The sequence below is a fragment of the Eumetopias jubatus genome, unplaced genomic scaffold (genome assembly GCF_037043125.1).
Source record: "Eumetopias jubatus isolate StellerSeaLion01/CBP00866 unplaced genomic scaffold, mEumJub1_p1.0 scaffold_8, whole genome shotgun sequence".
In the NCBI taxonomy this organism is placed as follows: Eukaryota; Metazoa; Chordata; class Mammalia; order Carnivora; family Otariidae; genus Eumetopias; species Eumetopias jubatus.
Genome location: NW_028274814.1, coordinates 45,861,193 through 45,879,536, shown reverse-complemented (window position 1 = coordinate 45,879,536; position 18,344 = coordinate 45,861,193). Strand labels below are relative to the sequence as shown.

Sequence of the window (18,344 nt, the reverse complement as noted above, 5' to 3'; positions counted from 1 at the left end):
TAACGAATGGGGGAACACAAAAGACAGGTTATACTGAAGAACTGCTCCGGAGATATGCAGACAACCACGTAAACTTGGGAAAAGCGGCAAGAAAATTTGGGAAGAAAGTTAAGAGGAACTGGGTTAACTCGTTTCAAACTATTAAAAAAAAATTGCCCCATATAAAGCAAGCTTAAAACTGCAGGGAAAGAGCCTTGGGATTCCTAAAAATGGATTCTTTTGGAAACAGCTAGATCCAGTGCTATCTCCTCCTGTACCCCAGATCCCACTGAAGCCAGAGTGGTGGTGGTGGTCTCTGCACCACTGGGCTGTTGTAGCACTCTGGATGATGTAATCTACAAAATCTACCCAGGGTATCCTCGTCCCATTTGAAATTCTTCCTGTTTACTTCGTTTTGTACCACTACGCCCACCCAGCAGGGGGAGAGCACAAGCTCACTCCCAACGTAACAGACCGGAGATGTGGTGGGGAGAAGGGAGTCATCTCTCACCCTGCTGGGAGTAATTCAAGTGTGTGTTTATCTTAGATTTCCAGCTCAAGGTAAGCTCAATTTTTAGGGCTGAGGACATCCTTCCTTACCTTAAACTCCCTCCCCCTTTTAGGTTAGACGGACTAGCCAGCCAGAAGTTTCAGTTCTCCATGTTGACCTCCCACCCCAGACAACTTGGCCTTAAGTACCCGAGTGGCCCCCGCCTGCACACAGCTCTTTCTGTTTAATCCCTTTCTCATCAGTAATGACCTCTTCCTTCTGCCTCGCCTCATCCTTTACTATTCTTGAGGGCCTTTTTCTCCTCCCTGTTTTTTCATCCCTTCTCTTACCTTCCTTCATTTTCAAGTAAGTTGACCTTGGTGACAAATGACTTTCTCCCAGCAAATACACTGCATACGTAACACACAGTAACACATTAATGTATCGTGCACTCACAATCACAACCACAATTGGTACAACTGGGATTCTCTCTTAGGCTCCACAGACTTGTATACGTTATAGAATAGATGGCTGGACACTGGCCCATTCCCTCAAACAAATCCCAGGTCCTTTCAAGGTTTAATGCTTCCAGAGGAATCTTACTGCAGGCTCACGAGACCCACACTTGTAATCAACACAGCCAAGCAGCCTGGAACACTCAACCATCTCACCCCCAGATCCTCAGTAGCATGTGATTATGCTAAAAAACAAAACAAAACGAAACCACCAACAACCCTGAGAAACACACCAAACTTCTCCAGGTGACTCTCCCTGTGACAGGAAGGTGAGTGGGACTGGGAGAAGTCCTTTATAGGCTGTGACATCCAAAGAAAACTGGAGGAACCACGGCATCACAGGCTGGAGAAGAAATGAGAAGGCCTGAAGGTGGCTAGATGACTTAGAATAAAACAGAGCGCAGCAATCTCCATTAAGGTCGGCCTTTCTGAGTGTACCCCAAACAAGCAAAAGTAACTGGAATTGTATCAACCTTGCATTCTGTGTCCCCATGGCCCTAATTCAATTCTTTTCATCTTCAACAAAGATCTAGGAGTGGGAATCCCAGAGACACCTCTTCCAGTCAACAAAGCCCCCAAATGTCCTTCTCGGCAGCAAGTTTTATTCCCAGGGCCCAGCACCGATGCACATCTCACCCTCAGTCACCTTTAGTGCGCTCCAGCCAAGCATTTATAATCTCTGTAAAGGGTGGAGCCTGCAAGGGAGACAAGCCTCCGCCCCCCCAGCCACCAGCTTGAAGGATCCCTTGACCTCTCGGAATTTTGTGACCTCAACTCGGCCCCCGCCCTAGGCAACAACTCCCTCCCCGACCCCCGCCCCTTTATAAAACCACAGCCTATACCCTGTCCACTCTGGGTTTTTGGGTTTTTTTTAAGCTCCTCCTCCTTCTCTCTTGTGATAGCCGCGATAGCCTCTTAGTTTCACAGACACAATGCTACCAGAAAAGCCTGGAGGGAGGGCAAATTCACTTCAAGTTTTGTTCTCGCATCAGCTGGGAATTAAGGCAATCTATAAAGAGATGAGACTAAATGCTGTTTATATAAGATAAAGTTGACTGGGTGCTACTCTCTGAGAGTTAAGATTGTTTGAAGGAGTGTAAGCAGAAAGATTCACAATATGAATTTATCAGTTGCTTTTTGATTATAGGCTGGGTCTACAATCTTGAAGGGAAAGGAAGGGCAGTCTGGAGAAGGAAAGCTAGCAAGGGAAGAATTGGGCCAGTTTTTGGCTCTCCTTGTCCTCTGATGAGCACAGTCTCTCCTGGGAGGAAGAAAACCTCAGTATCTGGGAGCCAGACCAACTCTCCTGGGCTGCAGGAAGGAGAGAATCAACTGCTTATGGGATACAATCTCCTTAATATGGCATTCACCCTACCACCTCTTCTGAATCCTACCCATTCTGCAATATTTTGCCTCTAGTCTCAGGTTTATAGCATCTAGAAATGGCACCATGACCAAATTCAGTTAAACAGGTGTTTGCTGCGTGCACACTACATGTCAGTTACTCTCCATGAAGTTGGGGATTCATCAGTAGGTAGGACAAAAAATATCCTGGCTTTTAGGGAATGTATAGCATTTCCCTTCTTATTCTGTTAGGAGTTAGTTGGACAGTTAGGTGGTCAGGGTCCCCAACAAGAAAATACGGGGTCAGGGCAGCTAAAATAAAATTGCACTGACATCCCATTCTGCAGCTTAGACAGGACTAACACTATTTTGCTTTGCAGCTTTGCAGAAATGACTTCTGCAAAATGTTCTAAAATAAGACAATTAACCACAAAGCACTTGTCCCTATCACGGGCAAGGGACAGTTAAGACATAAGCCCCCAGACATCAAAAAAGACTATCAGCATAGAGACCTTAACTTAATAGGTAGACAGATTTCCTGACCATAGCCCTACCTGGCACGACTCAGCACACCCTAATTGCCTAAGATAATTCTGCAAAAGAGCTTACAAAAACCCCTAAACTTAGACACTCTGGGGGCAACCCATTTAGGGCCCATCCCCCTCCCTCCCCGGGAGGTTTATACTCTTACTCAATAAACGTTTCTTTCCTGCCCACCAGTCTTCATCTTCGAAGCTGCATGACCAAAGACCTCAGGCACTGAGGGGACAAAAATCCTGTAACACTTCTACTTACAAAATCAAAAAGGGACAAGCCCAGCTGATTCTTAACACAACTGGAGAGAATGATCAATAGCCTATTAATTACGGACTGTGAATTTCTTGAAAGAAGTGTGAGATAAGTATTTGATTACTCAGCCTTACAAGAAGATTGAGCAAGATGAGTAGGAAAAACAGGTAAGAAAAATGTGAACTGAGGAAGATGAAGGATAATGAAAGGAGAGAGAGGGAGAAGGCCCCAGGGTGAGAGTAAATGAAGAAAACAATTTAGTTCTGATTAAAGATTTGGAAGTGAGAGATAGTATCAAGGCTTTGCTGGGGGGGCGCGGGAGGTGGCCAGGGTTGGGGGAGTGGAGGCAGGGGGAGGGAATTTCAATGGTCAATTTCCTAACGTCATTAATTTGTAGCCTAGCAACAACTTCACTATGTGGCAAGAGGATGAGCAGCGACCCAGCACAGAAATGGGACCGAATTTTCCTAGTCGATAAACTGGTGGAAGTGCATCTTTATTTGGGTTTTGGTTGCGGGCCTAAAATTCAAACTGATGCTACTAGACCTGAAACAAACGAGATTATGCTGTCTCTCTCACTTTTTAAAAAAAAAAGGAGGATATTTTCTAAATCTGTTAGTTGAGAGAACCAAGTATGAGTGAAAGGTGACATCCAAGAAAACCTTCCCTGAGGTCACACCTCCCCTCCCCCACCTCATTCCTGTCCTTCCAGGACACACTGAACCTAGAGGCCCCTTAGTTACCACAGCAACTGAATTTAGCGGCCAAAGGACAAAGAATATCCTGTATGGCTGTGAGGTCCAACAGAAATATAATCCAAACTATTTATGTAGTATAAAATGTGCTAGTAGCCACATTAAAAATTTTAAAAGAAACAAGAGAGGTTAGTTTAAATAATTATTTGACCCACTAAAGCCCAAATAATATCATTTCAATATGACATCAATATAACAATTATGACTAAGGTAGTTTATTCCCCCCACTAAGTCTTTGAAATTCAGTGTATATTTCACATTTATTAACACATCTCCATTTTTAGACTCTAAGTTTTCTACAGTTCAATATGGCATCTATCAAAACAACAAAGTTGTGTTTGATGGGAAAATATTTTAAATTGCTCTGATTTTAAATTAATAAAAACCAACAATTCAGTTTCTCCGTTGTACTAACCACATGCAAGTACGCAACAGCCACATGAACTTCGTGGCTGGACCTTGCTTAGAGTAAGAAGACCATGATGCTCTGTTTTCCTCCGGTCTTTTCTAGGTCCTTTCTTATCTTTGCTTTTATTTTTGACTTGTCTCACAGTGTCACTCCTGGCTCTAAATACTTTATCTTTTCTTCCTCCCTCTTCCTAGGTTTAGTAGAATTAGTCTTTATGGTTTGCAAGAGCAAATTACACGAGTAAAAGTACAAAGTTGGTCTGTACTCCCCCTTCATTTGCTCGGAGCAGGCTCCAATGTAATTCCAGAACACAGTATCTGCCCCAGGAATTATTTGCCCAATGGTTAATGAAAGAATACATGTAATTGTGAAGACGCAGAATTTATGTGTCCCAAATTAATTTGTGTAAAACAGCTATGGAGAAAGACAACACTGAAGGTTAAGGTTTAGATGTGTGAATTCTGTCGAATATTTTCTTCTTTAAAAAAAAAATTTTTTTTTTAAATTTTATTTATTTACCTGAGAGAGAGAGAATGAGAGATAGAGAGCACGAGAGGGAAGAGGGTCAGAGGGAGAAGCCGACTCCCCCCGAGCAGGGAGCCCGATGCGGGACTCGATCCCGGGACTCCAGGATCATGACCTGAGCTGAAGGCAGTAGCTCAACCAACTGAGCCACCCAGGCGCCCTCGGATATTTTCTTCCTGGTGAAAAAGGAGGGAGGGCGAAAGGGAGACAGATCTGAAATATATTTTGTCTGGCCAACTCAGCCTGAGGAAATTACCTTTCAAAAAGTTAAGCAAGTTAATAGGGACAGTAGTCTACTTCTAGCAATATATGTACTTTTAAAGGTTACAACTGGAATTCAACTTTGAATCTCAAGGATCTAAAAGCATGCTGAATGTGGTGTGATAAATCCTTCTTGAGTAAGAGGGATCTGATAAAGTGCTGACCAGAAACCAGTCAGTGTTGGGCTTTATCCCCAGAGTAAGAGATGCCCAAGTTAAGCAATCCTTACCCCGGGCAATACATAACAGTTGTGCAATACAACTGATGTTTTAGGGAGATCAGTTGGTTGATTGGGGTCTTCGAGGCACTTTGACTTTGAGAGCAGGTCTCACTAGAATCCCAGCTCCAGTCAGCCTGGGATTACAACTCTGCTGATTAATCTGGTGATTATGCTATGGGAAGGCCAGCAAGGTAAAGGTCCTACAACATGGGGGTCCTGTATCATTTGAGTCCGGTGAGGTGTTCTTCCATCTTTACTGAAAACAAAAGAAGAAATGTGGTGGATACATTCAAAAATGGAATAGATTGGGAAGAAATGTTATGAAATTGCCACCTAATAGTTTAATGTAGGTTTGCTAAGAAGAAAAGTCATGAATGAATAATGGTCTGAAATCTCTTAGGTCCAAACACAGGTATCTGGAGACCATACATCTCAATCCTAGCTTCTTGCTGCTCTGTGGGAGGATGTTTGCTACTGTGATAACTGAGTAGGAAAACAAACAAACCAAAAAATCCCCAAATCAAGGAATACAGGACTTTAAACACGGAGAGTTAAAGACAGAGAAAACTGCCTCTTTCATAGAACATTGTTTTATTTTAAAGATTTTATTTATTTATTTGAGAGAGAGAGAATGAGAGATAGAGAGCACGAGAGGGAAGAGGGTCAGAGGGAGTAGCAGACTCCCTGCTGAGCAGGGAGCCCGATGCGGGACTCGATCCCGGGACTCCAGGATCATGACCTGAGCCGAAGGCAGTCGCTTAACCAACTGAGCCACCCAGGCGCCCTTTCATAGAACACTGTAATGGCATTTCAAGGCACACACAAAAAAGCTCATGCCTACTTTAAAAACTGCCAGAGTTAATTCTACTCTTTGCTCGCATTTGTAATTTTTCTCATAAAGAACAACTTTTGTTGCATGTTATTTACTAATCTTCCTCTACTGGGTTCGGTGTAGTCAAAATTCATCTTGAATGTGAAAACAGCAGGGTAAAGAAAGAAAAAAATTTGAGAAATGTTTATTTTCCTGTCTAAATTGGGTTTCAACAGTTCATCACTCCAGTTGATCCTGAAGCTCTCAGACCCGTATCACTTTCTAAGGGGCTCTGCCCTCCTCCAATTTCCTTCAAAAATCAATCTATCATGTACCAGTGCTAGATGAATTACACTACATCAAAATCACTATCATATCATTCTCCTACTCATATATCTTCAATGGTTATTTTTTTAAAATATTTTATTTAATTATTTGGCAAAGAGAGACACAGTGAGAGAGGGAACACAAGCAGAGACAGAGGGAGAGGGAGAAGCAGACTCCCCACTGAGCAGGGAGCCCGATGCAGGCCTCGATCCCAGGACACTGGGATCATGACCTGAGCCGAAGCCAGATGCTTAACGACTGAGCCACCCAGGCGCCCCTTCAATGGTTATTGAATAAAGTCTACCTCAGTGCCATCCAACAGAAACAATGTGAGCCACATCAGAAATTTAAAATTTTCTAGTAGTCACATTTTAACAGAGTGAAAAGAAAGGAGTTCATTTCAATATTATATTTTATTTAAACTAATATATACCAAATATTGTCCTTTCAACCTGTACATAATATAAAAGTTATTAATGAGAGATTTCTCTCTCTCTCTTTTTTTTTGGTACTAGATCTTAAAAATTCCATCTGTATTTTATACTTACAGCACCTCTTAACTGGGACACTAAATTTTCAATATTTAAGGTGAAATGTAGTCTGATTAAAACAACGAAGTTGTGTTTAACAAAAACACTTTATAGTACTTCTAATTTTTTTACACTGCTTCAATTTTTTTTTTTTAAAGATTTTATTTATTTATTCATGAGAGACAGAGAGAGAGAGAGAGAGAGGCAGAGGGAGAAGCAGGCTCCCAAGGAGCAGGGAGCTCAATGCGGGACTCGATCCCAGGACCCTGGGATCATGACCTGAGCCGAAGGCAGACGCTTAACCATCTGAGCCACCCAGGCGCCCGCTTCAATTTTTTTTAAATCACTCATTTTCCTTCTCTTTCCTCCTTCCTTTTCTTTCTTTCCTTTCCTCCTTCCCCCACGTCCTCCCTCCCTCCCTCTTTCCCTTCCTTCCTCTCTCTCTCTCTCTCTCCCTCTCTTCCTTCTGTCCTTTCTTCTTCTTTATGTAAGCTCTATGCCCAACATGGGACTCGAATTTAACACCCCACGATCAACAGTCGCATGCTCTACCGACGGAGCCAGCCAGGTGCCCCAACACTGCTTCAATTTTTAAAGTAAATGGATTAAAATAAACTAAATGAATTAAAATGGGATGCAATTTATAATTAAACTCCTCAGTCACACTAGTCACATTTTAGGTATATCTCTCTCCTTTGTCCAAGCCGAACTAAAGCAATTGTCAGTGTTCAAACACTGTGCTCAAACAGCCCTATGTACCTCTACATCTGTACCGTTTATTTTTTTTTAATTTTTTTAAAATGTTTTATTTATTTATTCATGAGAGTCAGAGAGAGAGAGAGAGAAGCAGAGGGAGAAGCAGGCTCACCACAGAGCAGGGAGCCCGATGCGGGACTCGATCCCAGGACCCCGGGATCATGACCTGAGCCAAAGGCAGATGCTTAACCATCTGAGCCACCCAGGTACCCTTTATTATATCCTTTATAATAAACTCAGAAATGTGAGTAGTGTTTCTTTGAGTTCTGTCAGCTGCACTAGCAAATTCATCAAATCCCAGGACGGGGTTGTTGGAACCTCTAATCTCCAGTGGTTGATAACCTGGGCTTGCCACTGGCCGCTGAAGTGGTGGGAGAGGGAGGCAGTCTTGTGGGGCTGGGCCCTTAACCTGAGACACCTGACGCTATCTCAGGGTAGATAGAATTGAGTTGAATTGAGAGGGTATTCGGTTATCACCAGCTGAGAATTGAAAAATTGCTTGGTGGTGTGAAAAAAGACACACTGAAGGCTGCCATAACAATACACCACAGAGTGGATGGCTTAAACAACAGAAATTTATTTTCTTAACAATGCTGGAGTCTGGGCATCCAAGATCAATGGTCTTTTTCTCTGTGTGCCTGAATCCCTGGTGTCTCTTGAATAAGGACACCAGTAGGATTGGATTAGGGCCCACCTAAAGGCCTCATTTTAACTTCATCACTTCTTTAAAGGCCCTGTCTCCTAATACAATCACATTCTGAGGAACGGGCGATTAAGCCTCCCATAGGTATTTGGGGGAACACAAGTCAGCCCATAATACCATGTTATTAAAGACTCATTCTTTTGTACTCTTTCATCATGGATATCCTTCCCAACGACTAACTCCTAGTCATACATACAATAACCAGTATCTCTTCCTGTTTGTGAAACATTCCCAGATAAACCTAAGAAGGTATGGTTTCCTTTGGGCCACACTGTATCTCAAACATACCTATATTATAGATACTTACTAAATCCCATCGCAATTATTTGTTTTGTTTTTAAGATTATTTATTTATTTATTTGACACACACACACAGAGAGATCGGACAAGTAGGCAGAGCAGAGGGCAGAGGGAGAGGGAGAAGCAGGCTTCCCGCTGAGCAGGGAGCCCGATGCGGGGCTCGATTCGAGGACGCTGGGTTTATGACCTGAGCCGAAGGCAGACGCCTAATGACTGAGCCACCGAGGTGCCCCAATAGCAATTATTTGTTAACATATTTGCCTACCTTTCTAAATTCTGAGTACTCTGAGGGCAGAGATTTTATGATATCCACAGCGCCCAACAAATGAGTGAACAAAAAATGTTGGTTAAATTAGCGGAATAAGGGCGCCTGGGTGGCTCAGTTGGTTAAGGGACTGCCTTCAGCTCAGGTCATGATCCTGGTGTCCTGGGATAGAGTCCCACATCGGGCTCCCTGTTCCGTGGGGAGTCTGCTTCTCCCTCTGACCCTCCCCCCCTGCTTGTACTCTCTCTGTCACATAAATAAAATCGTAAAAAAAAAATTTTTTTTTTTAAAGATTTTATTTATTTATTTGAGAGAGAGAGAATGAGAGATAGAGAGCACGAGAGGGAAGAGGGTCAGAGGGAGAAGCAGACTCCCCGCCAAGCAGGGACCCCGATGCGGGACTCGATCCCGGGACTCCAGGATCATGACCTGAGCCGAAGGCAGTCGCTTAACCAACTGAGCCACCCAGGCGCCCCTAAAAAAAATTTTAAATTAAATTAAAATTTCTGCTCTGCAAAAGACACTTTCAAGAGAATAAAAGGAGAAACCACAGACTGGAAGAAAATATCGGATAAAGGACCATTATCCAAAATATACAAAGAGCTGGTAAAATTGAACAATAAGAAAAAAAAGAACCTGATTAAAAAATAGGCCAAGGACCTCAGCAGAAACACTGCCCCAAATAAGATATACAGGTGAGAAATAAGCATAGGAAAAGTTGCTCCACATCAAATGTCAAAAGAGAAATGAAAATTAAAACAACAACATGGGGCACCTGGGTGGCTCAGTTGGTTGAGGACCTACCTTCGGCTCAGATGATGATCTTGGGGTGCTGATTTTGAGCCCCGCATCTGGCTCCCTGCTCAGCAGGGCGTCTGCTTCTCCTTCCCTCTCTGCTCCTCCCCCTCTTGGGAACTCACTCTGGCTCTCTCTCAAAATCGTTAAAAAACAAAAAAGAACGAGATACCACTTCACACCTATTAGAATGGCCAACATCTGGAACACTGACAATACTAAATGCTGATGAGGATGTGGTGCCACAAGAAATCTCATACATTGCTAGTGGGATTGCAAAAATGGTACAGCCACTTTGGAAGACAGTTTGGCGGTTTCTTATGAAAATAAACATACACTTACCATAGAATCCAGCAATCCCGGTCCTTGGTATTTTCTCAAAGGAGTTGAAAATGTATGTCCACACAAAAACTTGCATACAGGTATTTATAGGTTTATTCGTAATTTCCAAAACTTGGAAGTAACCAAGATACCTTTGAATAAGGGAATGTATACACAAACTGTGGTACAATCAAACAATGCAATAGTATTCAGTGTTAAAAAGAAATGAGCTATTGAGCTATGAAAAGACATGGAGCACCCTTAAATGCATCTTACTATGTGACAGAAACCAATCTGAAAAGACTACATACTGTATGGTTCCAACTATGTCACATTCTGCAAAAGGCAAAACTATGGAGATAGTACAAAGATCACTGGTTGCCAGGGACTTGGGGTGGGGAGGGAGGAGAGATTAATAGGTAGAGCACACAGGATTATTAGGGCAATGCAACTATTCCATATGATGCTGAAATGATGGATACATGTCCTTATACATGTGTCCAAATCCATTAAATGTACAAAGCCAAGAGTGAATCCTACTGTAAAAGTACAGACTTTGGGTGATTATGATGTGTCAATGTACCTTCATCAATTGTAACAAGTGTGCCACTCTAGTGGGAGATGTTTATAATGGGGAATGCTATGCATGTGTGGGGGCAACAGGTATATGGGAAATCTCTGTACCTTCCTCCTAATTTTGCTGTGAACCAAAACTATTCTAAAAAAAATAAAATGGGGGCGCCTGGGTGGCTCAGTTGGTTAAGCGACTGCCTTCGGCTCAGGTCATGATCCTGGAGTCCCTGGATCGAGTCCCGCATCAGTCTCCCTGCTCAGCAGGGAGTCTGCTTCTCCCTCTGACCCTCCCCATCTCATGTGCTTTCTCTCTCTCTCATTCTCTCTCTCTGTCAAATAAATAAAATCTTTAAAAAAATAAAAATAAATAAAAATAAATAAAAAAAATAAAATCAGGTGCTAGGGTGGCTCAGTTGGTTAAGCGACTGCCTTCAGCTCAGGTCATGATCTGGAGTCCGGGGATAGAGTCCCACATCGGGCTTCTGGCTCAGCAGGAAGTCAGCTTCTCCCTCCGACCTTCTCCCCTTTCATTCTGTTTCTCTCTCTCTCTCTCTCAAATAAATAAATAAATAAAATCTAAAAAATATATATATAAAAATAAAAAAGAAAGAAAAGATGAACAATTTCCTACACAATCTTATCCAATCTTTTTTTTTTTAAAGTCTTTATGTTTTATTTATTTATTTATTTATTTTTAAAAGACTTATTTATTTATTTCACAGAGAGGGACACAGTGAGATAGGGAGGACAAGCAGGGGGAGTGGGAGAAGCAGGCTTCCCTTGGAGCAGGGAGCCCAACGCGGGGCTCGATCCCAGGACTCTGGGATCATGACCCAAGCCAAAGGCAGCCGCCTAACGACTGAGCCTCCCAGGTGCCCCCAATCTTATCCAATCTTCAAAGCAGAGGCTGTGCTCATTTCATTTCTGTGTCTCTTCCTCCAACATCATTTCCATCATCCTATCAATACTTGGTACAGTAGATATTTGATAAATATTGGGGGGGAATTAAATAGTTTCATTTTGGAGGCAGACAGTTCTCTATGGGAGAGAATATGTTGACTGAACATAAACTCTTCACTCTTATTGGTAAACCAGAATGACAATTAAAATTTTATAATCTATCTCTTTTCAGTTTCACTAGCACAACTTGCCTTTAAGCCCTGCCTAATCAGTCAACTAGGCTTGTTCCTTCTTACCTCTTTAATGATTAAGTGATTAATTTTTTTTCAAGATTAAAAAAAAATTTATTTATTTATTTTAGAGAGGTCGCGGTAGGGTGGGGGTGGGGGGAAGGGGGAAAGAGTCTTAAGCAGGCTGCATGCTGAGCGTGGAGCATGACTCCGGGCTCGATCTCACCACCCTGAGATCACGACCGGAACTGAAACCAAGAGGCAGAGGCTCAACTGACCTGCTACCCAGGCGTCCCTCAAATGATTATTTTCTATTGAACAATTAATCAGTTGATAAGAATGTCCCATGAAAAAACAGTGAACACCAATACCTCTAAACTTCTTTGAATATAAACTTTTATTTGGTACTCATTTCCTTAAAAACTTCACTTCATGCTTTTAAGTCTGCTTGCCAATACCAAGTAATTATTACTATTTTTTTTCTAGGATTTTACTTATTTGACAGAGAGAGATAGCGAGAGTTGAAACACGAGCAGGGGGAGTGGGAGAGGGAGAAGCAGGCCTCCCGCTGAGCTGGGAGCCCAATGCGGGGCTCGATCCGGGGACCCCAGGATCATGACCTGAGCCGAAGGCAGACGCGTAACGACTAAGCCACCCAGGCGCCCCTAATTATTATTTTTTTGAATCAAGTATTTTTTAATACTCGGCAGAGATTAAATTGATTTTACCATGCCAAAACATCATATATATTATGCTTATTGTTAGTAATCAGTAATAATATTGATAGAATATGCTCAAAACAATAACTAGATAGATAAGAAGGTCACTATAGTTGACAAAGGAAGATCTGAAGAAAAAGGAAGAACCAGGTTACTAAGAGAAGGAAGTGAGTATCTATGTCACAATTCAAACTAAAAAATACCACTACCTTATACAATAGCTGCCCACAAGTAGCCCCATTCTCTGCCCTCCCCCATACGCCAACCAAATTCTGAAAGATAAGCAACACAGAATAAAAATATCTGGGTTTCTGGGCGCCTGGGTGGCTCAGTCGTTAAGCGTCTGCCTTCGGCTCAGGTCATGATCCCAGGGTCCTGGGATCGAGTCCCACATCGGGCTCCCTGCTCAGCGGGAAGCCTGCTTCTCCCTCTCCCACTCCCCCTGCTTGTGTTCCTGCTCTCACTGTCTCTCTCTGTCAAATAAATAAATAAAATCTTAAAAAAAAAAAAAAATATCTGGGTTTCTATTTACAGACACTCTCTAGTGTTTTCTTACCTGGTCTTTCCGGATTAGAGAAGCAAGTGATACTCTTTCCTTGCAGAGCATCTTAGCGCTTCCCTGAAATGATCTTTTTAAAAGATTTTATTCATGTGACAGAGAGAGACAGCGAGAGAGGGATCACAAGAAGGGGGAGTGGGAGAGGGAGAAGCAGGCTTCCCGCTGAGCAGGGAGCCCGATGCGGGACTCGATCCCAGGACCCTGGGATCCTGACCTGAGCCTAAGGCAGCTGCGTAACAACTGAGCCACCCAGGCGCCCCCCCGAAATGATCATTTACCACTAAAGCTGAAGCTACTTCTCTGACACCTCCCCTTGCTGATTACAGCTGCCTTGGGTGGGGCATAAATAGTCTCCTCACTCATTATACACCCTTCTCAACACCCAGCAGAGACTTGGCAGTTATTACATTTTCTACTTCCTATTATCAACACTGGGAAGAACAGGTAGGAGAGAGAGCATAACTACAGTTTAGTGTAATTGACTAAGCAGAGGATTGGAAGTCAAAAGAACAGAATCTGAGTTCCAGCTCTGGAACATGAACTAGAATTTAGACATTTGAACAGGTCACTTAACTTTTCTAGGTCTCAACTTCAGTATTTTAGTTGGAGGCTATAATACTCAGTTCATGGAATTATTGGGAGAAATGAGATAATGTAAAAAAAAGAAAGAAAGAAAAGGAAAAAAAGAAAAAAACTGATAAACTCTAAAGGCCTGGCAAATACATACATTTGTTCATTTAGTCAGTCAATTTGTTACCCATTATACGCTAGGTGCAGCTCTAGGCAGGTAATACAAATGTCACTAAAAACAAGTGATGCTCATGGTCCCTACCCTAACCTTAAATTTTATTATGTTTTTATTTTTTTTTTAAGATTTTATTTATTTATTTGACAGAGAGAGACACAGCGAGAGAGGGAACACAAGCAGGGGGAGCGGGAGAGGGAGAAGCAGGCTTCCCACAGAGCAGGGAGCCCGATGTGTGGCTCCATCCCAGGACCCTGGGATCATGACCTGAGCCGAAGGCAGATACTTAACGACTGAGACACCCAGGCATCCCCCTAACCTTAAATTTTAATATGGAAAGGATATGTGATGGTTTTGTTATTTTTTTAAGATTTTATTTTCAAGAAATCTCTACACCCAACATGGGGCTCAAACTCACAACCCTGAGATCAAGAATTTTATGCTCTACCGACTGAGTCAGCCAGGTGCCCTGTGTTGATTAATTTTATATGTCAACATGGCTGAGCCACAGTGTCTAGATAGTTGGTCAAATATTATTCTAGATGTTTCTGTGGGGGGTGTTTTCAAGTGAGATTTACATTTAAACTGAGGGAATTTGAATAAAGCAGATTGCCCTCCATCATGTTGGTGGACCTCATTCAATCTGTTGAAGGCCTGAATAAAACAAACACTAACCTCCACTGCCCCACCACCTTCAAGCAAGAAAGAATTCTGCAAGAGATGGCCTTTACAGAGTTTCTAGCCTGCTGGCCCACCCTGCGTGGATTTGCCAGCCTCACTAATTATGTAAGCAAATTCCTTAAAACAAAAATCTTTCTCCATATACACACATCCTATTCGTTCTGTTTCTCTGGAGAACCCTGGCAAATTTTGGTACCAAAAATCAGGTGCTGCCCTAACAGATACCCAGAACTGTGGAAGTGCCTTTGGAACCGAGTAATGGGCAGAGGCTGGGAGAATTTTGAGGTACATCCTAGAAAAAGCCTAGATAGCCGTGAAGAAATTGTTGTTAGGAATAGGAATATGAAAGGTGATTCTGGGGGCACCTGGGTGGCTCTGTCGGTTAAGCGTCTGCCTTCGGCTCAGGTCATGATCCCGGACTCCTGGAATGGAGCCCCACATTGGGCTCTTTGCTCGACAGGGGGTCTGCTTCTCCCTCTCCCTCTATCCCTCCCCCTGCTTGTGCTCTCTCTTTCTCTCAAATAAATAAAAATCTTAAAAAAAAAAAAAAAAAGGAGATTCTGGCGAGGTCTCAATTGGAAACTGGAGGAAAGCTGATCTTCTTATAAAGTGAAAAAGAACTTGGTGGGATGGTGTTCCAGTGTTCTGTGGAAATTAGAACTTGTTTGCTATGAAATAGGCTATATAGCTGAAGACACTTCAAAGCACAGTGTTAAAGGTATGACTTGGTTTCTCCTTGCTGCGTATAGTAATACATTACTGAGTGAGATAGATTGAAAGAGGAATTGTCAAGCAAAAAGGAACCAGAAGCTGAAGATTTGGCAAATTCTTAGCCTATGTATATTACAAAAACAAGAATGCTTTCTCTGGAGAAGACACCAAGGATGTGACTGGAAAATCATTTGATAAAGAGATCATGAACACAACTCATGGCTTTCATCAGACATCTTAGCGGAATCTGGGGATGGAGATGGCGTTATGCCAGCTGACACACGGCCAGCTTGGACTAAGGGCACAGAGAGAAGCCAAAATGAAGGAAGGCTAACTCCGCTAGGATTCTACAGGATGGGACCATAGAGCTATCAACATTTCCTATCTTTCAATAAAAGGTAAGAATGTCACTGAAGCTGATTCCGAGATCAGCAGAGTTGCTACTCCCACCACAGGCCCAGAGCCCAAGGGCCCTCAAGGAGGCCATCTCCTCCTCCATTTCAGTGGGCCGGGCTGGCCCCCACAACTGAAGGGACAACCCTGTCACCTCAGTGGGGCTCGAGGGCAGAGCAGTGAGCCACTGAGGGTTATCTTGAGACTTCAGTCTAATGAAACATGGATTTCTTGGATTTGACACCAAAAGTACAGGCAACAAAAGCAAAAATAGACAAATGAGACTACATTAACCTTACAAACTTTTGTTCTTCAAAGGATACAATCAACAAGGTGAAAAGGCCACCTATGAAATGGAAGAAAATTTTGCAAATCATACATCTCATGAGGGGTTAATATCCGGAGTTTATAAAGAGCTCAACAACAAAATAACTCAAATAACCTGATTAAAAACGGGCAAAAGATTTGAACAGACATTTCTCCAAATATGATACACAAATGGACAACAGCATATGAGCATATGAAAAGACACTCAACAACAGTGATCACTAAGAAATTCAAATCAAGGGGAGCCTGGGTGGCTCAGTCGTTAAGCGTCTGCTTTCGGCTCAGGTCATGATCCCAGGGTCCTGGGATCGAGCCCCGCATCGGGTTCCCTGCTCGGCGGGAAGCCTGCTTCTCCCTCTCCCACTCCCCCTGCTTGTGTTTCCTCTCTCGCTGTGTCTCTCTCTATCATATAAATAAATAAAATTAAAAAAAAAAAGAAATTCAAATCAAAACTAAAATGAGAAATCTCTTCACACCCATTATAATGGCCACTACCAAAAACAACAGAAAATAAGAAGTGTTGGTGAGGATGTGGAGAAATTGATACTCTTGATAGTGTTGGTGGGATTGTGAAGTAGTGCAATCGCCATGGAGAACAGTAAGGTAGTTCCTCAAAAATTAAAAAGAGAACTACCCTATGTCCAGCAATCTCCCTTCTAGGTATATATCCAAAAGAACTGAAAGCAAGGTCTTTTTTTTTTATTATTATTAAGGATTTTATTTATTCATTGGAGAGACAGAGAGAGAACAATGTGGGGGAGGGGCAGAGGGAGAAGCAGACTCCCCGAGGAGCAGGCAGCCCGATGCGGGACTCAATCCAGGACTCCAGGATCATGACCTGAGCCCAAGGCAGACGCTTAATGACTAAGCCACTCAGGTACCCTGAAAGCAAGGTCTTAAACAGAAATATATGCACACTCTTGTAGCACACCTCGTACTCTTCACAATAGCCAAAGGTGGATGCAATCCAGGGGGCCATAAAGAGATGAATAGATAAATATCCACGGGAATATTATTCAGGCTTAAAAAGGGAAGGAAATCCTGTGACATCTTACAACATGGATTGACCTTCAAGCCATCATGCTAAGTGAAATAAGCTCATCATAAAGAGATAAATACTATATGATTCCACTTACAGGAGGTATCTAAAGTAGCCTTATTCATAGAAACAGACACTAGATTAGTAACCTGGAGCTCGAGGGAAGGAGAAAAGGGGAGTAGCACTTTAATGGGTATAAAGCTTCAGTTTTGCAAGATGAAAAAATTCTGGATATTTGTTTCATAACAATATGAATATACCTAACACGACTGAACTGTACATTTACAAATAGTTAAGACGGGGCACCTGAGTGGCTCAGTCGTTAAGCAACTGCCTTCGGCTCAGGTCATGATCCCAGAGTCCCGGCATCCAGTCCCGCACCGGGCTCCCTGCTCGGCAGGCAGTCTGCTTCTCCCTCTATCCTCCCCACCTCTCATGCTCTCTCTCAAATAAATAAATAAAATATTTTTTTAAATGGTTAAGATGGTAAATTTTATATTATGTGCTTTAAACCACAATAAGAAAGAATGAAAAAAACGAATGGGATTTACCTTGCTATGTTTCAGACTTGTTCGGTACTTGTCATCCCTTTCTTCTTTCCAATTTCTCCCTAGGAAAGAGAATGTCTGACACCTGTCCCACTATCGTAGTTTGGAAGCACATAACTTGTTTGGTTTCACAGGTTCATATCTGGAGAGAAATTCTGCCTTAGGATGAATGTATTTGTGTTTTCAAAAAAGTGTTTGCTGTTGAATAGAGGAGATGTCGGCGGAGAGCAAGAGGGGAAACCCATTAGGAAGCTACTGGGCCAGGTGAGAAATGATGAGGACTTGAAGTTGGTAGGACGTGAAGGAGGGTAGTAGTAGTGGAAGCAGTAAGTTGTTGGATTTGAAAGGTATTTTCCAGATAGGGCCAACCAGGGGGCGCCTGGGTGGCTCAGTTGGTTAAGCATAGGACATCGGCTCAGGTCATGATCTCAGGGTCCTAGAATCGAGCCTGGTTTCAAAGCCCAGCAGTGGGCTCTGGGCTCAGCGGGGAGAGTGCGTGCCTTTCTGCCCCCACCCCACTCATGCCCTCTCTCTTTCTCTCTCTCTCCCTCACTCAAATAAATAAAAACCTTAAAAAATAAAACAATGAAGGGGCGCCTGGGTGGCTCAGTCGTTAAGCATCTGCCTGTGGCTCAGGTCATGATCCCAGGGTCCTGGGATCGAGCCCCGCGTTGGGCTCCCTGCTCAACGGGAACCTGCTTCTCCCTCTCCCGCTCCACCTGCTTGTATTCCCTCTCTTGCTGTGTCTCTCTCTGTCAAATAAATAAATACAATCTTCCAAAAAAAAAAGTCTAGATCCAACAGGGTTAACTGATAGTCTACAT

The 18,344-nt window shown here is 42.8% G+C and overlaps 1 protein-coding gene across 1 annotated transcript in view; it reads right to left on the bottom strand.

The window, feature by feature from the left end:
* LOC148163694 (solute carrier family 2, facilitated glucose transporter member 3-like) overlaps positions 1–18,344 on the bottom strand; it is a 67,237-nt gene that overhangs the window by 11,184 nt on the left and 37,709 nt on the right. The window lies entirely within an intron of this gene.